The sequence below is a fragment of the Ammospiza caudacuta genome, chromosome 1, assembly GCF_027887145.1.
Source record: "Ammospiza caudacuta isolate bAmmCau1 chromosome 1, bAmmCau1.pri, whole genome shotgun sequence".
Lineage (NCBI taxonomy): Eukaryota > Metazoa > Chordata > Aves > Passeriformes > Passerellidae > Ammospiza > Ammospiza caudacuta.
Genome location: NC_080593.1, coordinates 45,554,775 through 45,575,226, shown reverse-complemented (window position 1 = coordinate 45,575,226; position 20,452 = coordinate 45,554,775). Strand labels below are relative to the sequence as shown.

General features: G+C 39.8%; 1 protein-coding gene across 2 annotated transcripts in view; it reads left to right on the top strand.

The window, feature by feature from the left end:
• The first annotated feature begins 2,495 nt into the window (after positions 1-2,495).
• The window catches only part of TRAK1 (trafficking kinesin protein 1), an 81,167-nt gene continuing 63,210 nt past the window's right edge, over positions 2,496-20,452 (top strand). For both annotated transcript variants that reach the window (XM_058818884.1, XM_058818876.1), the window contains exons 1-2: positions 2,496-2,778; positions 17,987-18,181. The gene's annotated coding sequence lies outside the window, so the exon portion shown is untranslated. The remainder of the gene's footprint in view (positions 2,779-17,986; positions 18,182-20,452) is intronic.

The window sequence follows — 20,452 nt, the reverse complement described above, 5'->3', positions numbered from 1 at the left end:
AACACAAACTTCTAATGCAAATTGGAATGTTATGTTCTGGCCAAAAGTATTTTTTGGTGAGGATTGTGTGGGAGAGAGTCAGAAGTGGTAGTCAGGTATGTCAGATGTTGGATGTCATTTGTTCAGAAAAGTTACAAGATCTTAAATTCCCAGAACTCACATGAAGGCTGCAGACAAATCCCACCTTGGTTATCAGTGTTATTTCATTCAGGAGTGCTGTTTTCTTACTGGCTTCCTGAGGTTGCTAAGGCAGGGCCTGGGAAGAAGGGGAGAGGAGGACAAGAAAAGCTGAAAAGTTGTGTTGGAGCTTTTAGTTATTTAATCCTAGTCAAGGCCTTGTTCACAACAACAGACTTATCTAACACTTTCCCAAAACAAATATAATTCACAGATGTGTGGCAGCAGCTAGGACAAAATTGAGCCTATCTAATCAGTCTGTGTATTTCCAATACTTTTTCTTGTTTATAGCTTAAGCTGTTTCTATCTTCAGTGCAGAGGGGGAAAATGAGGTTAGCATTTTCATTCCAGCTTCATTTGAGCATCTAATTTTTAATATCAGTAATCTCCCCCTAGTTATTTCTAAGGAGCCACTTGAAAAGGGACCATTTAAAAAGTAATCAGTACAAGTAACCCCATTGTTCTTTTCAGTATCTACTGTGATAGTGCAGGAATAATGGATTCTCTGCAGGGGAACCATAACACTTTCTGTTAAAGCACTCAAGTGGAACTTTCTCTTCCTGCAGCTGCCACAATACAGTATCATTTTATTGGGGTATGGTATAAATTATAATTTGATTTAGTGTGTTCCCTTAGCTGTTACAGTCCTTACAAAATACAGTTTTTGAGTCTGAGTGTGAAAAGTATTTCCAGGTTAAATGATACCATGCAGGAATATAAATGTATGTAATTGAGGAAAACTTAATGAAATGTTATTTTGTGTGTAAGGGTGTTTTTTTCAAGAGTTAATATTGCCCATCTGTTTACTAGTTACGGTGTTCTGATTTCAGTACAAGTGTATCCTTGTTTAGACTCTCTGAAAGGGGGAGAGAATTTTGGTTTTTTGTTCTTACACCCATGCTGAAGGTGAAAAACAGGTAGAGAAAAATGGTGCTGGTGCAGTGTTCCAGCTTTGTTGCAAGACGTTTTACTCCCAGAAGGTCTAAACACCTGATCTTTGTCTTGACAGTTTAGAGACTGATATTTGAGTCTTGCAGTGAGTTTCTAGAAATACTGTCATGTTTTGTTGGAGCTGTAATGTTATTGGCTAGGAATGCCAGAAAACAAGTTGCCGAAATACTGAGTGTAACTTTAACAGCAAATAAAATTATTTGGACATGTTCCAGAGATTAGAGAGAGCCTTTTTCACATAGAAATCTCAAGACAAGTCTTGTTCTGGTTCTCAGTGAAGCACTGATCATAGCATGTTGCTACACTTGCATATGGACTTACATCACATCTGGTCTTGCAAATCAGTGCATTTGTGTTTTCTTGCTGTCTGTCTTCCTGTTTTTCCCATGTTGTCTGGGTGTTCCTGTGTGGCTTGTTCTTCAGCTGCTGCTTATGCGTTGTAGCTATTACATATATAAAGTGTTTTAAGTCTTTTCTCAAAATTTTTTTTCTGCAATCCCATGATAATATTTTCCTTTCCTAGCAGTAGGGAGCATTTGCATCTTTCCTTAGACTGCTGATAACCAAAGGCAGTACTACACCATCAGTTTTTGCAGTGCCTTTAGCTCCTTAAACAAAATGTTTGCTTAAGTTCTGGGAGACCTTCTCTGGCCAATTCCATCTTGCTGGGGACATCAGTATCCAGCATGGAGGGACTTCATTCCCAGTTTGAGACTGAGGCACTGGAGAGCAGCAGCATGGTCACTCCTTTAACCCAGGGCACCGTGAATTTTGTTTCCTGTGTTCTCTGTAAAGGGCACTAGAGATGCCAGCTGCCAGTCTGTCAGTGAGGGGCTGGGTGTAGAGTGGAGAGGAAAGTCTAGTACAGTCATAGTATAAACTTCTAATAATTGCTGTTTTGTTTGCTATCAGTTGATTTCAAATTATAGTGTTATTAAAGTTCCAGGGGTTATTAAATCAACCAGGGATGTGCAGCCTGTCTGTATTACCTGGCTCATATAGATGCTGGATTACACAAAACTTTGACCTGCTGACATGAGAGAAAGTTGGTGAATGAGTCAAGGTGAATGGACTGTGCTTACTGCAAGTTGAAATTGGCAAAAATATGGATGTTTAATCAGCTGTTAGTAAAAAACGCAGTACAAGGACTGACACTTTGCTACTGTGCAAGGGGCAGAGTGTACACCACTGGGCAAAGTGCAGAGATGGGCAGCTGCTCTGTGAAGAGTGTAGGGGTTTCAGTAAATGCTGAATTTCTCAGGTTAAACTAATGTTTAAAGAAAAGAAAACCATCTGTCCTGGTATACACTGTTTGGAATGGCTTGAATTGACCATTTGTTCCTTTTGTGTTCTGCAGACTTCTTGAAGCCAACTCTAGCGAAGACAAGGAGTTCCATCTGTGCCAGCCAGCCCCGGCCTCCAGTGCTGGTCCCCCTGATGGCACATTGTACGAGCCTGTGAAACCTGCCAAGCTGGACGCCACAGCTTTGCACGACTGCACTTTGGCCGCCGCCGTGCCTCCCTCGGAGCTGTCGAGCCATGCAGTCCTAGCCCGCGACACAGGCATTCACGAGGAGCACTATGTAAGCGAAGGCGTGGAAGATGATGTGCCAGACTGCAGAGAGTACAGAGATGCCTGCACCATTACTGGTAAGCAGTCAAATCCTTTACCTTGGTGAGCATCTGGTGGTGTAGAGTTAAGCTTCTGTTCTTAAGCTCTTGATGGGGTATCTGCTTCATGGATGGTGTTTTCGCTGTTCTGCAGATTTCTTCTTCTTTAAGTGATTTCCCCGGCACCAGGATTTTCACTGAGAGCACTTTGGAATGTTTAAGGTCCTTGCAAATAGGCCAGATCAATGATAGCTGTGAAACCAGGTTTACAATACAATTTTTTGTATTTATGTACTAAGGAAATTGAACCATTTGAAAGTTTGTTTGGAAAATAACAAAAGTCAGGGATGAGGAGAAGCGAACACTGCACCTTAAAGTTTATGGAATGCTTGTCCTAATGTTCAGCATAATTTAGAATTCCATTTTCATATGAGAATTGCTTTCTCATATGAAGAATGGGAGAAATAGGGATGGGAGAAATAGGATCTGACATTTTTCCTGTACACACTTTTGCTTTTCAAACCCATTTCGTTTTTTCACATTTGTTCTGGAACAGTAAAAGTTAATGTATATGGAATAGCTTCTTCTGCATGCTTTTATGAAAGGCTGAATACCCTGTTATAGATTCATACACATAAATGGAATATGTGTTGAAATATGGTATTTTAAACAGAATTGGATTCTTAGTGCTGTGGTCAGCTGACCCATTTTTTTGTGTTTGAATAATCACTGTAACTCAGTTTAGTCATGGTTATGGCCATGAAATGACAGGCAGCTTTCATTCCAAGTCCATGGTTTGTTGGCTGAGCTCTGAGGCTTCTCTTAGCCTGATGTGACCTTGTGAGTTCTAAGTCCTTTTGGGAATGTTTGAGGAGTCAGCTGAGTTTTTGGAAGGGAGAAATGAGAAAAACAGCAATAAGACTATGGCCATTCTAGTTGGCAGCCAGCTACTTTTATTCTGAGTTACTGTCAGCCCTTTCTAGAACTGTCTTTAAATCAGAGAACTAGCTAATGGTGACTGTCAGCAGCTGCTTTAGTAGCATGCCTTAGCTTAGATCAGCCCAACAGCTGTGTAGTTACTAAAGGCTGATATTCTGAAAAAAAAAAGATGGGCAGAGGTGCTCTCAAGTCCACCCTGATTTCTGTGGGAAGGCAAGCAGCAGGATTAACCCTGGAGTCACTCTGTCAGGTATGCATCTACATACAATAAATATTTTGTTTAAATAAACAAACTTACTTGCCATCCTTCCTTCCCTGTTTTCATGGATTTAGAGCTCCTTAACTGGTTAGTTCAAAAATGGTGATCCTTTTGACTTCCATGTTGTTAGGTAGACTAGAAACTGCTCATCACATAAATGCATTCTGGGTAATATAACTCTGTTTTCCAGGCCCCTTGTAGAAGGATCTTGCAATCTATTCTGCTGGCTGTGGCCTGTCTCCCTTTCAGCCCCTCTCCTTCCTGCTCTGTTAACAGGAATTTAACTTTGTTTTTCTGTCTCTGACAACAAGCCAGGACAACCAACTTCTTTAATGAATCAAGATGCCTTCTTGATTATGGTTTCTTGAAAGGCAAGACAAATTCACTTTTTAACATTTAAAAAGTTTTCATTAAATGGAGACCAGCACATGTTCTTGCTAATTCACATTCCTTCAAGCCTGGTGTAGTTTCTGAATCTCTTTCTTCTTGCTTAGCTGTCAGCCAAGTGTTGTTTACAGATTGGTTCTAAATTGCTTTTAAAAATGGATTTGTTATTCTGGGGTGTCAGATTTGTACTGTTTGTGACCTGAGAACAACATGATGTGACTTTCAGTAGAAATAGCAGTGGTTTTGTTGATTGTTTGGTTATTTGGGGGCATTTTATGGTGTTTATGGATTTTTGAGTTTCAGCTTCTTGCTCTGCATTTTGAAGGTTTCAGAGGGCATAGGCTGGAAGTAAGGAATTGGTCTCATATTCCCTCTGTAAAATCTTTGTCAGTTTTGTGTGCAGGTATGCAGTGTGTATACCCTTGAAACAATCTGAAAGATAAATACTTGACTGAATTGTCAGGATTGTCAAAGACTTTAACATGAAGACTTTGTTTAGTTCTGATTGACAAGTTATCACTATTTACAGTTTTAAATTGTTCAGTGGGAAAAAATTTCTTATATCAAGTCTGCATATACTATACTTTTTTTTCTGATACCGAGCCTTGACTAATCCTAGAGCTCAAATTCAGCAATCAGGGCAATCTATATTTTTTAAAGTCCTAAATTACACTTACAGCCTATTGTACAAATTAGCTGCAAAAATTCTTGTGAATAAAGGTGTGGGCACATTTAAGAAAAGAATGGGAAACTAAGGCACAGTGTGATGTGTTGATGCTTTCTGGAATGCAGCAAGCTAATGGTAATTGGAGTCATCTCTGATATAGCTAATAGTAAATTGTATGGTGTGCACATTTTGCTATTTAACTTTTCCAGACTATTGATGCTCAAAGAATTTTTAATGCTGCTTCCTTTTCTTTTTGTTATTGTTTTTGTTTCCCATTGTGTTTGCTGGGAGTAGAGAGGTACTTTGGCATTCTCTGTCAGCAGCACCATCTTTTCTGCCTGGGACCCAAGAGCAAAGTCAATGCAGCTGAGAGCATGGCACGTTCTGATTGTGCTAAGTGTGTATTCTTGGATATGGGATTGGCTTAAGCATTTGTCTCCAAACCATCTCAGAGTTGGGCTTGAACAGATTTCTGTGGGAGTGCAACTAGAGGTATTTTAGGCAACTGGTCTGGATAGAATTCCTTGCTGTGCTTTTGTGTCAGAGAGGAGATGAGCCTTACTTTTTAGTTAGGTCACACCTCTCTTATTGTCCTATTGTGTGTCCTAAAAGCAATTCTGTTGGCATAACAGAGGCAGTAAGCACTGTAGGGCTGGGTCCAGGTGACAAAAGCAGTGTGGTGAAAAATTTCCTTGAGCCAGTGTCTGAGAGAGGAACAGCACCCTAAAAGCACCTTTCCCACTGAATTTTATACTAAAGCACCATCCAAAGCTCACAGGTTGCAAGTGAAGCTTTATGCAGGTAAATGCTTTTGAATCTGTGCTGACTTCAGCACAGAAGGGCAGATGAAATAGGATAGTTAATCCTTGAAAAAAATTGTTTCTGAATGTTTTAAGTGTTATTATGAAAAATAATAATGCCTACTTTGTGTGTGGTGGAGCACTTTAAACACTAAACCTGAAAATTTACTCAGTAGAGGTTGTAATAGATATTTTGTTTTGTAATATTTCATTCTAGGTTTTGTTAGCAAGATTTAGGAGAAAAGTTCAGTGTAGTCTGACTTCAAGTTTTCTATTGATTGTGGGGCTCCTGCAGGTAAATGGGCAGGGGACTCAAGCCCTGAGGTTGGTGGACAGTGGGGCAGCACTGTATGGAAGTGGCATAGTGCTGCTTCGTGTGGGAGGCACCTATCGTGTCCTAGTTGGGTTTTTTTTCCTTTTAACTTTTTCTTGCTGCTCTCATCTTCTGAGAGTGTAGAGGTAGGAATACGGATGTAGCACCATCTAGTGTTCTTTTTGCTAGAAAGGGAGTGGAAATGCCTTTCAAGGTCTGTCTTTTCTGCAATTGCAGTGCAGATGTGAATACTTTCAGTCAGATGTTGATGAAAACAGCAACTGGAGCTGGGGGCTTTCTTCTCTAACACCACCACAAGCACCACCACCCCCATCCCATTTTTTGTAGACCAGGAAGGGCTGTAATCTTGACATGAAAAAGCAGAGTATCTCTAAATTGGTCAGTAGTCCCAATTTTATGAATTACAAAAGCCTCTTAGTCTGATTGCCTCTTTCTTATCTGTTACCTGCTGTCTGACAAATCCTGTCCCTCTGGAAATGGGGAGTATGATGGGGATGGAAGTCAAATATCACTGGATATTACTCTTGTGATAGCTGTCTGACTGCCAGAATATTTTTGTGAGGCTTTTTGATTTTTTAATTTTTTTTTAATCTTAAAATATGCTTAACATAGAATCCTTAGACATCTTCAGTAAGTTAACTATGTCTGGTTTTGCATGTCTGAATACTCACAATTTGCATTGATTTTGGTATGGCGTACTTTGTGATTCAAGAGCTAACTGCTTAATATGCCATGTAGGTTTCCTTCATCCTTCTCTGAAAAGGGAGAGAATGAATGGACTGTAATTTAAATTGCCCAGCTCCTTCATTAGTTTGCATAATTCATTTGTTCATTGTACTAATTACTCTTACTAAGCACATGTAGGAATGTGTTTTCTGGCTGTTCAGGACAATTTCCTGAGGGCTGTTGAATTATTGGGAAATGCTCTGTGGTAATAATCTGTTCTGTGTCTTACTTTGTTTGCAATTAACACTAGTAGGTTTTGGGTTTTTTTTTTTTAATTTCTAAAAAAGTTTCATTACTGGAGGGGTCAAACAAAATGTCTTTTATTTCTCAGCAGGAAGGTGTCAGTGAGAAGAGTTGGTATTGTTTGACCTTCCTTGTGGGTTGTGTAACTTGCACGTTACTGCAGTGACTGCAGTGGAAGGAGTCATAACACCCAGAGAAACCAACTTTCTCTTGCTGCCAAGTCTCATTCACACAATCTCCTAGCAATGTTTGGGTGCAGAAAGTTTTCTCTGGGTTTTCATCCTGTCTCTATCCGTTTTCAGACTTTAAATATGTTCCCATACGAAAGAGATTCCATTCTCCTACACCAAATTACCATCTTCATGGTAACATCAGCCCATTTTGATAACTGACAGATCCTACAGATAACTGGTCTTGTTCAGACCATTTCTTTATGTGAATCATAAAGAATCAAAATAAATCACTTTATTTTAAAATATATACTTAGGGCCCACAGAATTTCCATTCCATTCCATTGTATGTGTGTCTCCCCACAAGACAGGTGTTTTTGTGTTGAAAGGCAGAATTTCTATTCCTTCTGTTTCAAACATGATAAAGCACGATTACTCTAAGTCCATAGGGATTTAGGTATTACACGTTGTTGTGAGATTGCTTTACTGTTGTTATGCAGGTGATGGGGAGAATGCTGTACCTGTGGCTGTTCTATTCTAGGTATGTGAGTTACCACCAGGCACAATGTGCTTGCTGTTCTGAGACTGTTCAACAGGGTGCTCTGGTTGATTTTGGTACCTGTTACAGGCCTGCTGGTTGACTTCTAGCTTTAAACTAAGCAAAAAACTGTTGATAAAATATTAACAGTTTTGAATTGCTTCCCGTTATTTGAATCTCTCTGAGTTCTGTTGGGGTTACCTTTCTCTTTTACTGTTGTGGTTACATTTCTCTTTCAGTGGAGCATAACTTGTTCTAGAATTTGCTTCTTTTTCTGCTCCTGGTTTGGGGTGGGACTTCCACATTTTTCTCAGTTTTATCAATATGAGAGATGTTAAATGCTGCTTGATGGAGCTGGAGCTCAAACAAAGAGCATAAGGAAGACTCTGCTCTGTTGGACCAGCCAGCTCAGGACTGTGTTTCTGACTTCAGAAACTGCAGGTACTGGTATGGAGATCACGTACTCAGCCACTCTCTGCTGTCAGCATAAGTACCCCCATCATGCAGAACTATTTAGTGTTGGAACCTGTCCATAGCTTTTTCTTATCTGGATCTGCTGATTGTTTTACCCTGGTAGTTTATGACTGCTACTCCTGTGCGCAGTGACACCAATCTTGCAGTTTCTGTCAGTATTTGTCCTAGTTATGCAGGATTTTGGTGAATATCAGTTCTTCTTTCCCCTAATGAAGTTATCTTCATGATTTTGAAAAACCTTCATCGTTTTTATACCCCTGTCTACTCCTCTCCCAGCTGTCTTGGTCTCTCATTTAAATAAAACTATGAGAATGTTGGTCCTTTCCTCAGCCCATTTACTTGATTGTAAGTTATTGTCATCAGTCTCATCCTGTAAGCTTGGTCTAGTTTTAGGTTCTTCTCTCTCTTTTATGACATTTCTCTAAGCAGCAATTTCTAAATTCTGAACAATCTTCCTTTCTCTATAGCATTCTGAAAATGCCAGTCCTGTTAACATGAGATAGCTACTTTGGCATTACTAGAACAATTTTCTGAGTCTGACTATTTCTGTCTAGCATACTCTGACAAAATGATCTTATTCTCTGTGCCTGCTGCATCATTGCCTCCATTTTGAATTTTATGTCTAGCTTTTGGTACATTCTCAGTCAACTCCATGCAGATTGTCCCCCCCCTCATATCCTCCCACAGGTGCTTTCCAGCTCTTATCCTTTTCAAGTTACCTGGTGGTTTTTTCTGATTCCTCTCCTGTGTCAGGTTGTCACACTACCTCTTAATCTGTATCTTGGTCATATGTTTTTATTATATCTAGGATTGTCTTTTTGTGGTTTGATGACGTTTCTTTCGTTGGTATTTCCTTAAGCAGAATTCTGCTGTGCTCTCTTACTTATTTATGCTTTCTAATATAATCCATGTTTTTAGTGGAAACTGTCAATTCCGAAGTCACTATGAAAGCAACTGTTGGAATTACAAGTCCAGTGTTACATTTTTAAAGGCATTCTTCTTAGATTTCCCTTGTTTTGAGAAGCACTTATCATTCCTAAATATGTACTTTGTTCAAGATAGGGGCAGTAAGTGTTGATCATTGTTCTGGGTGCGTTCTTTTGAGAAATTACTGAAGGCAAGTGCCTAGTAGATTTTTGTGAGGATTTTTTTTTTTTTTTTGCATTTTTTGTTTTCCTGTTGTAGTGCAATGAATAGTGAGGAAGACTAAATAGCTACATTTGATTATTGGTGCATTTAAATATGTGAAAATAGCTTTTATTCCATAATCAATTTAGTTCCATACTACAGGAAGTTCAGCTTTACCTTTTTCCTGCAGTGTATGTATGTGTGTCCATAATGAAGCAACACATTTTTCACTTAAAGTAAGCATCTGTAAAGAACAAGCTACATAAGATTTAATTCTCATGTTTTGCTTGTGATTCTGTGAAAGCTTTGTTGACAGCCATTGTTTAGTGGCTGGCACATTTTGTAGCTGGACTGAACAACAAGGAAAAGCAGGACAATTGCTTTTCAGGGTTTTCGTACTCAGTGATTTATCAATGGGTTTTTGAGACATTTGCAGTCTCTCTTGGCAGCTGGAAGATCCTAATGGTTAATGAATGTGTTTATTCTTACTGCTGCTGAACAGTGCATTGCCAGCATGCCTTTGGTACATGAATAGCTTTTGTTCTTAGTCTAAAAGAATAGCCATGGTGGCAGAGTTTCCTTTTATTTTCTGTTTAATGTAAAAATCATGACTATGGGTACATTTATCTACAGGGAGAAATATTTCCATACCTTAATTTAAAGCAAAGTTCATTGAAATTTATGACATTGTGTTCTGTAGGGTCCTGATACTTTAATGGACCAAACCACCAGATCTGTCTCAGGTTTTATTTGTAGCAGGAATGTGTATGTAGGATGGAACCAAAGCAGGGAGACTTCAGCCTGGTAAACAATGGCATTCCTCACATTGGAACTGTAGACTTTCATCTTCGTTAGCTTTGACATTCTCAACTTTATCCTAGTCTTTAGCTGGTGTGTTTGGCCAAGCCAAAAAGAGGTTGGCATGGAATCTTTTGTTTTCCTGTGGAAGCCAGGATTTTGTGCAGTTTTTTCCATGTTCAGAGGATTTTGTGCAGTTTTTTCCATGTTCAGAGGCAGAAGAACCACTGCTTAAACAACTTTGGTAAAAGGTGTGCCAGAATTTGCAATTTCAAATCATGTCATACCACATCAGTCAAGTTACAGAAGCTGCTATGGCTGTTTGAGGAATCTGAGTTTGAGGTATGAGACAGTTTTCATGTTGAAGGGCTTTTCTTCCAGATGTTTGGCTTTGCAGACAGTAGTGAGACTACAGATATGTAAGGATGCTAAGGCTATCTTTTCCTTTGGACAAATCAGTGAATTGGATTTTTTTTTTCCCTTTGCCTGAGAAGCTAACTACTTGCTTTACATTGAAACCTATGTCCTGAGTTCAGCAGTATTATTTGAAAGACTTCAGTACCGTTTCAGTAGATTCTGAGCATCCTAGAACAGACATTGAATACCATATGGTAGGTCCTGGGGTTTTGCCTATTGCTCAAGTTTTTCTTGAGCATTATTTAACAATTACATATATATACAAAGAAGAAAAACTTGTAACTGTATTACATGTATATACAAAAGAAAAACTTGTAACTGTAGACCTCAGTCAATACATAACGACTGTGTCTTTGTGGGCCTACAGAACTCAAATAATGGATGACTACAGGCCATGTTTTCCACTTCAGTAGCATAGGTAGCATCCTAATTGTGTGGTAGAACTGTTCTGCTTTTCATTTTTATGTGGATCTCTTTGTAGTGTTAAAGATGAGTTCATTCCATCACTGTCTCAATGGACAGAAAGCATGGGGAAGATGAGGCTGTTGGGCTGTTCCAAGCAGCCAGGAAATATCTGCTGGAAACACATTTAGAGAAAGAGTATCCTTCTTGCTTCTATCGATGGAGTACGGTTAGACTTGTAGGTCTTCTGAAAAAGGAGACTGCTAATGTAGTCATGGCCTCCTGTCTCCTTGTTGATCTAGATTAGGTGGCTAATCTCAGTGTCACACGGAGCAAAATTAGCAGTCAGAATCTTCTGGTATTTGGCATGGAATAGCCTCAACCTAACAAACTTCGATTTCTTGTGTTACATGTGGCTGGACTCTAGCCTCCATGCTGTAGCCCTTGTCTGCAGAGAACGTTACTTTTACTTAACTAGTATAAAGCCAGCACTGGAAGTGACCCTATGCAGGTATTGTGTGCTTTTTGTACTTTGGGATTGTTATTTATTGACTGTCCATTCTCAAAGATTTAAAACAGAGGAACTTAAAAAACTCAGAGCTAAGTGTCAAGATTGAGTGTAATATGCATGTGGAAAGTAGGACAGAACTGAAAACCAAAGAGAGCAGTATGTGGTCCCACAAAGTAATGTAGTAGAGTTCTTTATTCTTCCAGCTTTCTTTAGAGTTTCCTTGTTTCTCCTGTCTCTTTTTGTTACTGTGCTTGTATCTACTTCTGTTTCCTCAGCTGCCTCAAAAGGTAGTGACAAGTTATGATGTTTTAGTTCTTTTACAAGAAGTGCAAGATTTGCCTGAGAGTGCTACTGAGGCATATTTTGTTTTTGTTTGTTTGCTTTGTTTGTGTTTAAGAAGGAGAGGATATTTAGGCTGCCCCTTTCTGGCTGTGGGCTGAGCACCAGCTGCTGGGGTTTGATGTGGTGGAGTTTCCTGGAAGATACTCGGGGCAGGCATGTGATACGCCCCAGTGACCAAAGCTTGTGTTTTGAAGGTTGCCAAGCAGCCCAGCACTTCCCTTAGGTCACATCCAGAGTGGAGTTGTTTTGCTGCCCACACTACTTTTGTTCAGCAGTTCTTTCCCTGTGCTCAGAGGAGGCATTTCTGGGTAGTACAGCCACTTTGTGCTGTTTGTAAGGTGTTGGCTTCCATCAGAACTGCAACTCAGGGGCACTGTTCTGTGGGAATGAAACTGTCTCTGGGTGGTTTTCTTGTGGTCTTTTCTGTCATGACTTGTGTGTTCTGGTGCACTCCTTCTTGATAAGAGCCCTGAGCATGGTTCGTGGCAGGGCTGGGTTTGTGAGTGATTGTTTTTTCCACTTATAGGAGTGGGCTGAAAGCAGGAAACTGGCTGGCACAATGTCCTGTGGGATTTGGGGGTTCGGGTACTAAGGCAGTCCTGCCGGCAGGTGGCAGTTTGTCCTGCCGGTAGGTTCTCTGGAGACCTGGGAGTGCTTTTAACCTTGGGAGGGGAGCTCTGCTCACAAGCAAAGCAGTAAAACCATGGAGATAGGGATGGTTTGAACCAGAACGCAGACAGACAGGAACTATACATTTTGTGTTCTTTGCGAGGGCTGTACCGATAAGCTGTTTGTGTTGTGTTTGTAAAGGCTCCTGCAGACACCAGGCTCTGAGGTTTGTATAGTTCCTTTTCTTTACGTGTTTTCTGTATGTTTTGGGGTGTTCTTTGTTGGCTGCCACAATCCCCACACCCTTGTCCCTTCTCATTCTTCTAGGTTCATTCTCTGAATTTATCATTAGCTCTAATGTGAAGCTCATCCTGAAATTGAGCAAGTGCTCCTTCTTTATCAGTCACAGTAGGTTTTTCTTTCCTCCTGTAAGATACCACTATAGCCATAAAAAGATGAAACCCAAAAGCCTGGTAGGGAATAGAATTTGACAGATGAGATGCTTTTAGGTGACCACATTAATAGGAATGAGATTTTCAAAGCTGTCTACCTGTGGTTCATGTTGAACTTAGCTGGAGTTGAAGTTAGTTTGACTGAGGCTGAATTGCTTGTTTGTGAGATGCTGGCACAGTTCCACCCCTCCAAGTAACGCTGACAGCTAAGTACATATGTAACTTTATGGGAAGTGCCCTAATGTATGAGTGCAGGATGCAAAGGACAGTGGGTGACCACCCTACACAATGTCTTGTGTTATGTGCAGAGGGGGAAGGCATTCTTTGAGGAGTTGTGCTGTCTCCATACTGTCAGCTCCCATTGTTTTAGACCTTTCACTCCATTTTCTCTACGATCAACTTGTCAGCAGAGGAAAGATGGAAGTGTGCATCTGAAAATAAGCAAGTGTACTCTTATCCTCATATGAACATGGTTGTCCTGCAAATTCTTTCTTTCTCTGCATGTGAAAAATTTAAAAAAAAATGGGGGAAGGAAGAAACCATCCTCCCACCCTCACTTCAGTTTCTACAGTGAAGAGTTAGTTTACTGTATTTAGAGTATTTAGTATGGATAGAGATGTGCCTAGAAGAAAGAGAACTGATGAAATAGTCAAAGGTACCTAAATCAGCAAGCATAATAAAACTTCCTCTAAAGAAATGCTTCCTTGCTTCCTTTAAGCAAGCTGAAATAACCAGTGAAACTTGAGAGGCATGGGGTAGAGGTTTAGTATGTCCAGAACGGGAAAGACACACCAACCAGTCAAATGTCATTGTATGAAAAGATATGAAACATGTTAGTAGGTAATCCATTAAAAACTACCCAAGGGCTACTGAAGTGGGAAGAAATATGCAGAAGAGCGCTCAGCTGGACTGTTCTGCTTGTTTTGCATCTTCTTTATGGAAAGAGAAGATTAGAAACTGTAACAAGAAATTAAGCAGGACAAAAGTCTTTGAAAACATTTGTTTTAATCTCATTTAGAAAACAGAGAGCACGAGGAGGAATGTTGTCAAAAATTACTGTAAAGCAGACTGTGCACGTTCTTTATTTCCTGAGGAACAGGGCATTGAGAAATACATGTTTGCAAGCAACAAAACAAGTGAGGTGGGGTGTTCATATATTTAAGTGAAGAAGAAACTAAAGCAGTAGAACATGTTACTTTCAAAAATAGTGTGAAAAATAGTGGAATTTATTAATTTTTAAAATATTTAATTATTTCTATCAAGTGCTATAGTGCTATGAAAGCTATAGAGTTGCAAGAGCATAAGCAGAATCTGTAATGATCCATGCTTTACAAAGAATCATGAGTTCAGAACTTATTAACTATTTAAGTTGGCTTTTATCTGCTTGCAGAAATTTGTTTGCCAAATGTATTTTCCAAAAAAATGAAAGTTGACAATTGCTTAAATTACGAACCCCAGAATCCATAACAGCAACTCAAAAGGATATGGTTCAGCTATATTTTGTTGTATCATTTTAAAATTAATTATCAGTTAATTGTTTTAAGTTTAAGGTGTTACATTTTTCTCAACAAAATGGAGGTACCATCTGGGAGAAGAGGAAGTGCTTTTATATCTCTTGGATATCAGTTAACTTAATCATAATTCACAATCACAGATGACTTCTTGGGTGTTCTTACTAGAGAAGTTACTTAATTGTTTATCTTTGCAGTTCTAATCAGAAATAATTTAAAAACCTCTGTGGAAGCACAATCAGGGTCTTATTAAAAATATACCTGGTGTTTGAGGATGGAGGATGGTGTTAATCTGCGTATCTTCTCAATACAAATATGTGCATCTCAGAAAAGGGAGGGGAGGAGAAGTGAAGGGGGGAAAGATTGTGTAACTGTAGCACTGAGAATATTGCCATGATTTAAGTGGTGAACTAATGTCTAGCCATGAACAAGTGTAATTATGGTGTTCTGTTTTTCTAAATAGGTAATTGCATCAGAGCCTGTTCATATTTCCTGCTGGTACACAGATTTTAAACTTGCAGTAGAAGTTAATGGCAATAGCATCAGAACAGCGTCATAAAAAGTTGCCTTGCCAATTACTCATTAACATCTTTTCCGGTTATTAGCCTTTTGAATTGCTTAGAAATGCTCAGGATTTATTATATGGTAGAGTAGAAGAATTTTCTTGGTTGACTTGTTTTCCATGATAATTCTTATTTCTTTACTGCCTGGCCTTCACATTCTAGTGGATTTCTTTTCCATAATAAAGCTGTATGGGTTTTTTTCCTGTGTGTGCATGAATGAGGGGTCTATTTTTCTCCTCGCATTTTATTGGTTGCTTCCTCTGCATTCAGTTTTCACTAGTTTTTGGGATAAAACAAGCCAGTTTACTTATCTGTACAACTGAAACTTTCTCATCTCATCTATAAAGTGTGTTTCTTTTGCAATCCTAATAAAAAAGAGAAAGACACTAAAAGTTTGAATTTTTCAAAGTTTTTATTTCTTTGTTCCCAAGACCATCATCTTGGCTGTGTAGATTCTTGCATTTTTCTGAAGAGAAAAACTAACATTTCGACCAGGAAAACTCTTCCAAAACAACCCCAATGAAAAAATCATTATCTATTTTCTTGAGATTGAGAGCAATTAGGTAATCCAGAGATAGATGTATAGAAGAAAATTATTTTATGTGTACATGTACGCAGAGAGATTTTTGATTGTCTAGTAGATGTCAGCAGGTGTTTTTCAGAAGATCAGTTGTCTTTTTGCACTCAGATGGTTGCAGGCACTGAGATGATGCTGTGTCAACCATTAAAAAGATAGCCAGGGAAAAAGAAAGTCTGTAGTTACAGGCTGACTGTCATCTTTCTAAGCATGGGGAGCAGATCTTGTTTCTCTGTGTAAACCAGTAATCCCTCTGAGAAGGCTGCAAGGACCTTTTAAAATGATGTGTGCAGGCTGATTCTTGCACTGCACAGAGCTCTATAAAAACCGATGCACATGTGGGCATCTAAGTGCAGGGAGGCTTGGAAGACACATATGCACAACAGCTAGCAGAGCAGTGTGGATGAAGGCAGAGGAGAATAGCTCCTGATAGGTAATAGCAAACTCCTTGAACCATAAAGTACAATGTAACTTTCCCAAGTGGGTTATAGTTCTAGTTATCAGGGTTTTACGAAGTATGTAGGCAGGAGATTGACAGTATGAGTTCATCTTGGTATTGTCTGCCCTGTTGTCTGATAGAATAGTAATGTTCTTGCAATTTTTAGTGCTTGGGATGCTTTTGGCAATGTAATTTCTGGCTTAGAAAGGTTAAAACCAGGTAATTAATGATGTATAGAGAAGTATGTGTTACTTCCCCATTCTCTGCTTCCTCCCCTTCTTTGACAGAGGTGAGCTCCACTAAGTTATGGTGGAATTGCAGGTCTACCTCAATCCAGCAAGAATAAGTTTCTCTTACAAAAATTGGTGCCTTCATCAGGAAGCAGCAAGAGCAGGGCTGCCTTACAGGCAGCTGACAGGATGGGAAGGGCACAGTCCTTGTTGGCACAGTCCAGTCCCTTTGTTCCCAAGCAGAACAAAGGTGCTGGCAGCAACCGTTCAAATTGACTCTCCAGGGGTCGATCATCAGACAAACGCCAGCAATGCAGGAAGCCTGGACAATGAGTCAATGTCAGCAGGGAGCAGAGCTGGGCACAGGCCAGGACCAGGGGCTGGGGTGTACATGGGGCTCCTGGCAGAATGTGCTGGCTGGGGACCATGATGAGCCTGGTCATGGCAGTGTAAAGGTACATGGCAGCACTCAGGCCTTGACAGTCTTTGCTGTTTACTCTGGAGTAAGTCTCAGCGAGAGTTGCAAGACCTGTGACACTGGTTCAAGTGGGAGCTCTGGTGTACTGCTCTTCCAAAAAAAGGCTTAGATAGCTCTTCCTTACTTTGTGTGTGAGGGTGGGGGTTGTGCTGGATGGTGATGTTTTCTCTTTGTACTGCTGTGGAAATGGAAAATGCGCAGATTTGTGCACTACGTATTTACTGAAAACATAACATGGGTTGGTCAGTTTCTTAATAAATATTTAGCATGACATCGTATTTAATAGTATATGATAATTAAACATATATTTAGAAGTATCGTGACTGTTTTGGGTGTTGACACACTCTCAAAATTCTTCAATACAACATAATACAATACAAAGGTGCCTCAGGAGATAATCTGTTCTGACTGCTACTAAAGGCAGGTCTTTTAGAGTAAATGCTCATGACATTGTTTACTTGACTTCTAGTCTCCCTGTGCCCCTATTTGATCGTCCTCAAGGTGAAAAAGTTTCTACCTTGAATTGGGCTTTTTTGTGTTAGAACTTCTCAGCTACCTCTTGGCCTAAATTTAAAGCTCTAATTTAATTTGTAACATTTTTGCAGTTGTTGGCTGTTAGTATCCATTTTTAGAACTGTGTGCAAACTTGATATGTTTGTGAGCATGAGGGGCCACAGCACAGAATGCAAGTCAAGATAGTGTCAAAAGGTGCCCTGGAAGTTCCTGTAATCATCCTTACCAGTATGTCTTAGGTGTGAACTGTGACAGTTTGCTATTGCAGTCCTGGATTTCTGTTTCTTGAGAGAAATCTGCTAGCAGCAAAGGCAAAAAAATAAAGTGGTACTAAATTGTAGTCCAAGATCAAGTTCAGGAGATAGGTAAGGCTTACAAGCTAAAAATGATCTGTGAAATAGAACATCAAAAATGTACATTCCTCTGTGCACTAATGCTTTCTTCATACTCCAGTTGAAACAGTCTCTCTATTCCCCACCCTACCCCACTTAGTCTTCAATAAATGTCCCTGCTTCTAGAGGTGAGGCTTTTTGTCACTAAGAGAGCATGCCCTTTTATTACTAGTAAATATGATATTTTGGCATAATGTGTTCCAGGCATATCTTCTAAACTTATTCATATTGAGCTGTTCTTTACATGCAGCAAAATCTTGTTGGTATCAAAATAAACTGAAGTTTTTGAAAGCTTGTATGTATAGTACTCAAGGTAACTAATACAGATTGTTCCCTTTCCCTTAACAGATGTGTGCAATAGTACCAATCTTCCTGAAGTTGAAATCATCAGTCTCCTGGAAGAGCAGCTGCCTCATTATAAGTTAAGAGCAGATACAATCTACGGTTATGACCACGACGACTGGCTTCACACACCTCTCATTTCCCCTGATGCAAATATTGACTTAACAACTGAGCAAATAGAAGAGACCTTGAAATACTTCCGTAAGTCAAAAACTCAGAAATTGTTCTGAGAAACAAATAAAATAGTGCTATTTTTGTTACCTTCTTTGAAGTATCTGTGCAGTTCTTTGAAAACTGTGGAGAGCATGAGAACTGTTTGTGATTCACTGCTTTGGTCTCCAAGATTGTGGTAGACAGAAAATGAAGGGAGCATTTAATCAAGAACAGCCATTGCATTTGTGATTTGTGCATGCATGCACCTTTCCATATCATCAAATACTGGAGAAACCCAAATGCTTCATTTTGCATGTGATCTCTGTCAAAAAGACTGAAGTTTCTGTATCTGTGCAGTTTAGAAAGCTTAGACCTCTTTCCATATCCACTTTTTTTGACTGTATTCTCTGACACATTGGACAGTTGTCTGGTGGCATTATGTGCCAGCATCACAAAATGATATGAAATCATTTTGCTGCAATTTAAGCTTCTAGAAAAGCCTTTTGAAGAACCAAACTCTGACCATTTGGTTGAGACGGTTTGTCCCTTCATTCTTTGTTCTGTTCATATTCATACTATCAGACAAAAAAATATTTTTGCCTAGAGGGAACATGAGTACAGTTGTGACCTTTGTTGTTATTCATTCCTTTGTTTGAGCCTGTAGATACTTTATCATGGTGAATGGACTTATGTCTCTGGTTTCTACCACTGTGGATATTGACTTAGATGTGCAGTTAGAGAAGACTTCTGTGATTCATCTCCATGACTGCTATGGTAAAGCAATAGCAGTGGATATACATGGGTTATAGTAGTCACTAGATTTAGGTAGACCTACTGAGGAACTGTAGAGCTTCAGGAGAGATGTGTTACAGGGCTCAGCACAAACCTGGGCTTCACTGCATTTTGAAGCAATTGAACAATCTCTTTGTAAGGAGCATAGCTAGTAAAGAAAAGCATGAATAATGTGAAGAACTGAGTTTCTGATATTCATGCTTCAATTAAGGGCTCGAAGTATTTTAGTAAAAAACTTACATATGCTTTCCACCTACCCCCAGTCACACAAAAATAGTGGGAAGGGTGGGGAGACAAGCTGAAGCTGATCTGTGGAATCAAGTGTACTATTGCTGGTTTTGTAGCAGCCTATTAGTGCTGTTACAGTGATTGCAGAAGCTGGCTTAAATAAATATTTTGAAACATAAGGTTTCCAAGGTCTTTAGTTAACCTGATTAGGCCTGTCTCACAAGTAATATTTGTCTATGTGGGTGGACTGTTGCAATAACCATGGGAAAATGTTTTGCTAGTGGGACAAGGAAATCAAAAATCCCCATGGCAGCATCCTTCTACCAACTGAGATCATGGTAGGTGTGTGACTGCTGGGAATGGATACAAAGTACAACCTGTGCAGAGGATGAATTGAGAGCAGCCCTGAGGAAAGGACTTGGGAGTGTTGGTTCACAGTTCAACCTGATCTAGAAATGTACACTTGTAGCCAAGAGAGCCAAATGTATCCTGGGCTGCCTTGAAAGAAATGTGGTGAGCAGGTACAGGGAGGTCAAGGTCAAGGGAGGTAGTTGTCCCCACTTACTCCGTCCTTGTGAGACTCTCACCTGGAGTCTCCAGCTGGACTATGTGTCCAGCTCTGGGGCCTCCAATGTAAGGACATGGACCTGTTGGAGCTCGTTCAGAGGGTCACGAAAATGATCAGAGGGCTGGAGCACCTCTGCTCTGAAGACAGGCCAACAGAGTTGGAGCTGTTCAGCCTGGAGAAGAGAAGGCTTTGGGGAGACTTCTGTACTTTCAGTACCTAAAGGGGGATAAAGGAAAGCAAGAGAGACTTTTAAGCAGGCCCTGTAGTGACAGGACAAAGAATGATGATTTTAAACTGATACAGTGTCAGTTTAAATTAGTTATATGGAAGAAATTCTTTACTGTGAGGGTGGTGAGGCACTGGAACAGCTTGCCCAAAGAATTTGTGAATGTCCCATCCCTAGAAATTGTCAAGGTGAGGTTGAATGACTTTGAGCAACCCAGTGTAGTTGAAGGTTCCCTGCCTATGGCAGGGTGTTTGGAACTAGATGACTTCTAAAGTTCCTTTCCAAATCAAACCCTTCAATTACTCTCTGAAAAGGAAGCTGTGAACAACAGAGAAATTGGATAGCATAGCTGCCTGAAACTGTAATTACTTAACAATTTTATTTTGCTTTTAGCTTTCAAGCATAATGACTGCAACTTTACATGTTGCTGTGGCTGTAGATTTCTTCCAATCAACTGGCTTGATTGAAAAAAAAAAACCAAAACTGAGTATAATTGCTGCCACAG